The sequence below is a fragment of the Polypterus senegalus genome, chromosome 3, assembly GCF_016835505.1.
Source record: "Polypterus senegalus isolate Bchr_013 chromosome 3, ASM1683550v1, whole genome shotgun sequence".
Lineage (NCBI taxonomy): Eukaryota > Metazoa > Chordata > Cladistia > Polypteriformes > Polypteridae > Polypterus > Polypterus senegalus.
This window is the reverse complement of record NC_053156.1, coordinates 135,680,183-135,687,518: the sequence shown is the minus strand read 5'-3', so window position 1 is coordinate 135,687,518 and position 7,336 is coordinate 135,680,183. Positions and strand designations below refer to the sequence as shown.

The following is a 7,336-nucleotide window of genomic DNA, read 5'->3' as shown; positions in this document are numbered from 1 at the left end:
AGTCAGTTCACGTGAGCCACTCGGAGTACATGCATCGAAGGTCGTCTGAATAAGCACAGTCCTTCACCCTCGAATATTGACCTTATATGGGCAGGCACTCAATTACGTGGGAGGCGTGATGATGCGGGACGCAACTCCGCCTCACACGGCGACCGACCTACAGTACAGGCTATCGCCGCATACAGTATATGGACGAAATTAGGTTCCAGTTGTGACCATTACGCGTAGAACATCAAAATGAAATCTGCTTAACTTTTGTAAGTAAGCTGTAAGGAATGAGCCTGCCAAATTTCAGCCTTCTACCTACATGGGAAGTTGGAGAATTAGTGATGAGTCAGTGAGTCAGTCAGTGAGGGCTTTACCTTTTATTAGTATAGATGATTTTGACTTGTTAGCTATGGGTTGCCTTTTTAAGCAAATTATCCTTTTTCTGTTTTGCCTTTTTTGTGTTTATTTTGTTGTTTAAATACAACCTTTATTTTATAAAACAAAAAAATTAAAAGTATCTTAAATGAGAACAACAAAAAATATTTTCTATACCACATTTTTATACAAGTAATGTAGCTCAAGGTGCTTTACAAGATGTCAAAGACAAAGTTATAGGAAAAGAAAAACAAATAAGATTAGGCAATAATATTAAAGACTGTGGTGGGCTGGGTTTGTATCCTGCCTTGTGCCCTGTGTTGACTGGGATTGGCTCCAGCAGACCCCTGTGACCCTGTAGTTAGGATATAACGGGTTGGATAATGGATGGATGGGTAAAAAAGAAAAAAATATGAAAAACAAATCAATGTATAACGAAACAGATAAATACCAAGTAGAAGAGTAGCATCCTTATATTAAATGTGATGATGTAAAGTCTCTAAAGATGAGCCTGGTAATAATAATATAATAACATAGTTATGATACAACAATAAAACTCACATTGCTATATAAACAAATTCAATCAAAATACAATCAATCCAGTAAATCAAACAAAAAAACGATTTATTAATCTTAAACAAAACTTAACAGCCCACCTGGATCTAATACAGAAGGCTTGATAATACAGAAAAGCCGATGTTGTTATATTTTCTCATATTAAAGAGAAGCCGCTAAGGTCTGTAATGCTTAACCACAAGAAAATCCACAATTGCTGGAAATTCCTAACCCAAATACAACATTTTAAGAAATCCAAATTTACATTGTTTTAGTGTCTGATAAAGGAGCCATCTAGAGCAGTGTTTAAGGCACATTTAAAGTCTAATGGCAATGTAAGTTTGTGATTACACATGTTCAAAAGTACAGAGGAGAGAGAAGACATAGGATATTAGTTACCTGTCCTCCCAAAGATTAATTTAATTTTAAATGTATTTACCAATTACAAAATTGCAACCTCATGGAACAGAGAACACTTCATACAAAAACAAGGAAATCTATTTATTTATCAATATTCCTACTCCTCTGATTTTCTTAGTAAAGTTAGAGTAGAATATTTGCCCAATCCATCCTTTCTTAAGTGTATATTGGACTGTAGCATTCAATACTGTATATATGTATATATACATTCATATATTTATATATGATCTCTATACTGCTCCATATGTATCTTCCATTGATTGAAACAGTGCTGGAAGGCTTTCTTGCTTGAGGCTCTTCAACATACTTGCCATTTCTATCTTCATTTCATCCACTGAAGAAAAATGTGTTCCCTTCAGGTCACTTTGATTTTTGGTAAAAATCACAGTTAGCTAAATTGGGTAAACAGGGAGGATGACCAAGGGCAGGAATGTTTTTGTCAGTCAAAAACTTCTTTACAGAAAAAGCATAAAGCGTGGCTTTTCAAGTTTGCTCTTACCAAGTCAGCGGTGGAATTCAAAGTATGTTGGGATAAAGGCATGGTGAGGAAGGTGGTACGTGAAGCTTTCAAGCCAAAGGTTGATAGTATTGCATAGTATTGCATAGGTTGATAGTTAGTATTGCATTTCCTTTTGTATATTTCTTTCGCTGAAAGTGCATATCTTGTAAATGTAAAATTTAATTTTTAAATTTATAATTTATTATTTTTTATATTTAATTGTAATTATTTATTACATTATCTTTCAATTTTTAATCTTAGGCTTCAAATTTTTCTTGGATGTCAAAGCAAACTGGAGGTGCCATCCTTGACGAGCCTCCAAACTTTAAATGGCTTTGTGATAAAAAAGATATTTCATCAGAAGTCTATATACAGTATGTAAGACCAGATACAACACTGTTGACTCTCCCTGAGGCATCTGTAAGTTTGTATTTTAAAAACTGTTTTATATTGCACATCAATTTATTTTTGGAAGTTGTCCCTGTAACTAATTTATGTTACAAAGTTGCATGTGGATGTATTCTTAATTTTACTTTAGGTAGTTACCAGAGAAATGTTTTGAAAATTTAAAAACGAAGGTTGTGGAATACTTTCATTCATAAATGTAAATATTTTTACATGTGATATTATTATTTATTATTAATATATTTTATTTTAGCCATCAAATTCTGAAGGAGAAATAATTGAGGAGCAGAAGAGTGAAAGAGATTTTGAATCTTTAGAAGTATGTGAATGCTTTAATATCAATATACTGTACAATGACTTGTGTTGGTACAGCTTAATATAATAATGCACTGTCTTCTAAAAAAACTGACACCAGTTTTTAACATCATTGGTAAATCTAATAAAGATGAATAGGTGTGAAGAGGTGTTGCAGGAGTTTTCTATTTACAATATACATGGAATTTTGCAATTGTCCCAGTTTATATTGTTTAAAATTTAAAAAGTATTAGTATTTATAAACACCTTTCTTAAACACCTTTGTTTTAAGTTTTTTATTTATCTGTTGTCCACTTTTTGATGTTTTACTGTGCCGTGATTTGATGATGAAATATCACGTTAAATTGTAAAGTCAAGTTTTTAAAAAAGAACCCCGCCATCTTATAGTGTAATTTTCAATGCTACTTCACCGCTCCAAGAGTCTAAGTTCAAATCATGGCCCAGTAATCATGTGGAATGTGTGCATTCTTCTTTGGCCACTCTAGTTTTACTGCAATTTTGTCAAAGGATGAGGGTCAGGTTAATAGACAGTTGTAACCTACTGTATGTTAGTTAAAATGATCATTTGTGAGTAAGTTCAACCCTCACTGACCTGGTATCTTGCTCAGAATTAGCTTCAACCTTGCGCCAAATGCCACCAGGTATGGCTCTGGTGTCCTGAGAGTCACTTTCTTTATTAAATTGATTCAAGGGTGCATGGTTTAAAGCATAATTAAATCTGTTATGTGTCTACAATCATGTTTATTTTATATTTATCATTATAGAATTACAGAAGTGATGCCATTGATGCAATAAAAATTTATAGCACCGGAAAAATACAAGTACAATCTGCTACGTCTCTAAATCAATGTGCAATTTTTACTCCCCTTGCACAAGACTTCAATGAGACATTAGGAAAGAGTTACAGGTGGGTTACTGTTTAGAACTGCCCCCACAATATGTTTAAGAAGATCAAAGATATTTGTGTTCTGGTCAGAAAAATGCCCAAAGTCATCTTCTTGTCTTAAAGGTGATTTGTTTTCACTGTAGTACTTAGAACAGAAATGCTGTGGTTTTGAAATGTCAAATTTGAAATACTGAATTGTGTGAAATGTAAAATTTAACTTTGACATTTTCTTCAAGTGATAGAAAAAAGTCTAATCCCAGGATTTTTCTGGCAGTCCTCTAGATGTTGTTGTAATTTTTAGAACATGTTACAATTTTGACAATAATTAGAAAACACAGAAAAGCATTTAATTGTTGGTTTATTTAGAGCAGTTCTGCAGCCTTTCTATGGAGGTCTAAGTGGTTACTTTTTTAAATAACTCAGACATAATATTTTCAATGCAGTTTATTTTTGTATAACATTCTTCTTGGAGTGTAGGCACAGAGCACTGGTTCTCTGGTAAATGCAAATGCAGACTTTACAAATGACTGTTTATATAATGGATGCACATACAGATACAGAATTGTTTTAAACAGACAGGAAAACAAAACAGTCTGAAATCTTGGATAGTGAAAGGAAACTGATTGTGTTGACAAGTCTAAACAGAGAGGTTATAGTTTTGTGCTTTAATTGATTAAATTGCTCAATTTTCAGAAGCTGTTTATACAGGGTGGTCCAGATCTAATTATGCAGATCCAAATCGTCTGGATGACTTTGATTTATGCAGGGACGATTCCAGTCAAAGCACATTAAAATAATTTTCTCTCATTTAATTACTTTCCTTATTGTCAGTATTTGAGTGCACTATATGTTGTCGACTGTATGGGGTGACACTTTCAAAGAACATTCTATTGTCCTTTAAACATGTTACTTGTAAGTTTGTTTACATTTGGCAAAATATTTTGGAGGTATCAAACAAAACAGTAAAACATAAGCTACAGAAACAAAGGTGCACAGTCCAACAATTTGATTACCATTTGATTAAAAGTACAAATTATCAGTATACCAGGGAATTTTTTGTATTACTTTCAGAGTCCTACAAAGTAAAGTCAAAGTTTTGATTTGATTGCAAATAATTAATATTGTAAAATTAATTCTACAATATTTTCCTCTATGAACATATTTTCCATATAAGTGACTATGTTAACCTTCTTGAAAATGAAGAATACTTGTCTGAAGATTCCAGTATTCAAGAAGCAATTAGCAGATCATTGATGGAAGCGACACTTGAAAGCCAGCAGTATGTACAGTAATCCCTCGCTATATCGCGCTTCGACTTTTGCGGCTTCACTCTTATCGTGGATTTTAAATGTAAGCATATCTAAATATATATCACGGATTTTTCACTGGTTCGCGGATTTCTGCGGACAATGGGTCTTTTAATTTATGGTACATGTTTCCTCAGTTTGCTTGCCCAGTTGATTTCATACAAGAGACGCTATTGGCGGATGGCTTAGAAGCCACCCAATCAGTGCATGTATTACATATTAACTAAAACTCCTTAATGATATAAGATATGTTTCCCACGCGGTGCTTGATTGTTTGCTTTTCTCTCTCTCTCACCCTCTCTGACATTCTCTGCGCCTGACGGAGGGGGTGTGAGCAGAGGGGCTGTTTGCACAGAGGCTGTTTGCTTAGAAGATACGGAGGCTCCTCTAAAAAATGCCACTTTATCTCAGTGCTTCAACATACTTAAAAGCCTAACAACACGTATTGATTTTTTGATTGTTTGCTTTTCTTTCGCTCTCTCTCTATCTCTCTCTGACATTCTCTGCTCCTGTCACGCATTCCTTGAAGAGGAAGATATGTTTGCATTCTTTTAATTGTGAGAAAGAACTATCATCTCTGTCTTCTCACGGAGCACAGTTTAAATTTTTGACTAAAGGGTGTTATTTCATGTTTAGAGGACTCTAATAATGTTAACAGTGTGGGAGAGTTTATAAGGGCTTAAAATATATAAAAATAACCATACAAACATATGGTTTCTACTTTGCGGATTTTCATCTATCGCAGGGGGTTTTGGAACGCAACCCCTGCGATCGAGGAGGGATTACTGTAGTTTAAATTAATGCTGGGTTGAACCCCAAATATTCTTTAATTTTTTTTCACAGACAGTTTAAATGTATTGTTTAGCTGTAAATGTTTTATGATGTCATCAAACAATGTATCTTTGGAATTTTCAGTAGACTGCTAGTCATAGCAAAATGAAGCTGTAGGCCTGTAAATGTATATAACTTACTGAGATGCAGTTGCGACAGGATATTTCAGCATAAATCCTTATGTAGAATATTAACTGAACAATATTTAAACTTTACAGAGATACTTCATTGTCTGTTGAGCAAATACTGATGCCACTTACCACTGCAATAAATGAACATGAAGTTACTCGGTTCAATATAATGTGAAGAAATGTTTGGGATGGCACAGTGAGAGCAATGAGTAGACCAAACATTACTCCAAAAAAAAAGGATTCATGTAAAATTTACTGACGATATTGGCATTTCTGAAGGAGCAGTACACCTTGGTGGTCCAAAACATGAATATTTTCGCTTATGCCTGAAATACAGTATTTGAAAGATTACAGTGGAATGTTTGAGGGTGCTTCAGGGAGCAAACTTTTAAGTTGCAATTCAGCAGGTATGTTTACAAAATTCTTTTTACTTTATTAGTTAATATTTGCCTAATGCCTGTATCCAATAAGATGAAAAAATTTGAGACAATAATTCATTCCATTTCTTTTTTAATTATAGCACAGGTAGGTGAAGGAGCTTGGTTACATAATGTCAGTGGTGGGATTTAAACCTACAACCTCAAAGTTTGACGTTCAAAGCCTTAACTGCTTGACTAAGCTATCCTTCTAATGGATTTTCATATAACTAAATGTTTTGCTTTTATGACTGATTTTTATAAAACCATTTTAGGGTGAAGTGGTGGCTCTGAGGCTAAGGATCTGTGCTGGTATCCCAAAGGTTGCTGGTTCGAATCCCCATCACTGCCAAAAGAGATCCTACTCTGCTGGGCCCTTGAGCAAGGCCCTTAACCTTTAATTGCTCCAGGGGTGCTGTACAATGGCTGACCCTGTGCTCTGACCCCAAGGGGTATGTGAAAAACGAAGTAATTTCCTTCAGGATAAATAAAAAAAATAATCAGCAATCTTTTATGCAGCATTAAAGGAAAATGGCTATTTTTTTTTTGCGGGACAACTGATAGCAATGTCTGTTGTGCATGGAGGCAATCAGCATGCTTTTTCTCCTCAATTTCTATATAAATCCTTTGCCAAAGGTCCAGAAAATACTGAAGCAGAAGTTGAGGATATTTTTGTAACCGATATTCGTAATCAACTTATAGGGGTATGTTCAACACAACAATCTGTTGTTTTTTTTATTTCTGATAAAATAGGTGCCAATGGGGGCCAATGCTGAACAACAGCAAAAAGCATCAGAAACGTCTGTGAAAAAAAAAATCTTAGAATACACTTCAAGTCATTTACTTGTATGCTCACAATGTCTCAAACACACATGTATTTGTACTCACATTTTGCTAAATCAATCACTTCCAGAAAATAGTATCATGAATGAGAATGTTACGTACTCTAATACGAGCGACCATTTCAATTGAAGAACTGCATACCTTCTTAATTCATTGGTAACAAGTCCAGCCCAATAACCGCTTATTCATTTGCAAACATTGTGCTTCATGTTATATCAACACCGCAAAGTGCTCAGAGAGACAAGTACAATTAAAGATTAAAAGTTAAACAAAAGTGTGTGAAAACAGTACCAGGAACAGAGTCTGCCTCATGCTTGTGCCTGTCTGATATGCTTCAACAAGCAGAAGATCAGTTCAACTCTGCA

General features: G+C 34.5%; 1 long non-coding RNA gene across 1 annotated transcript; it reads left to right on the top strand.

Moving 5' to 3' along the window:
* Positions 1–2,110: 2,110 nt before the first annotated feature.
* On the top strand, positions 2,111–3,458 carry LOC120526819. The gene is made up of 3 exons (XR_005633174.1): positions 2,111–2,257; positions 2,496–2,561; positions 3,322–3,458. It is a non-coding gene; the product is annotated as an uncharacterized LOC120526819 (long non-coding RNA).
* Positions 3,459–7,336: the final 3,878 nt, after the last annotated feature.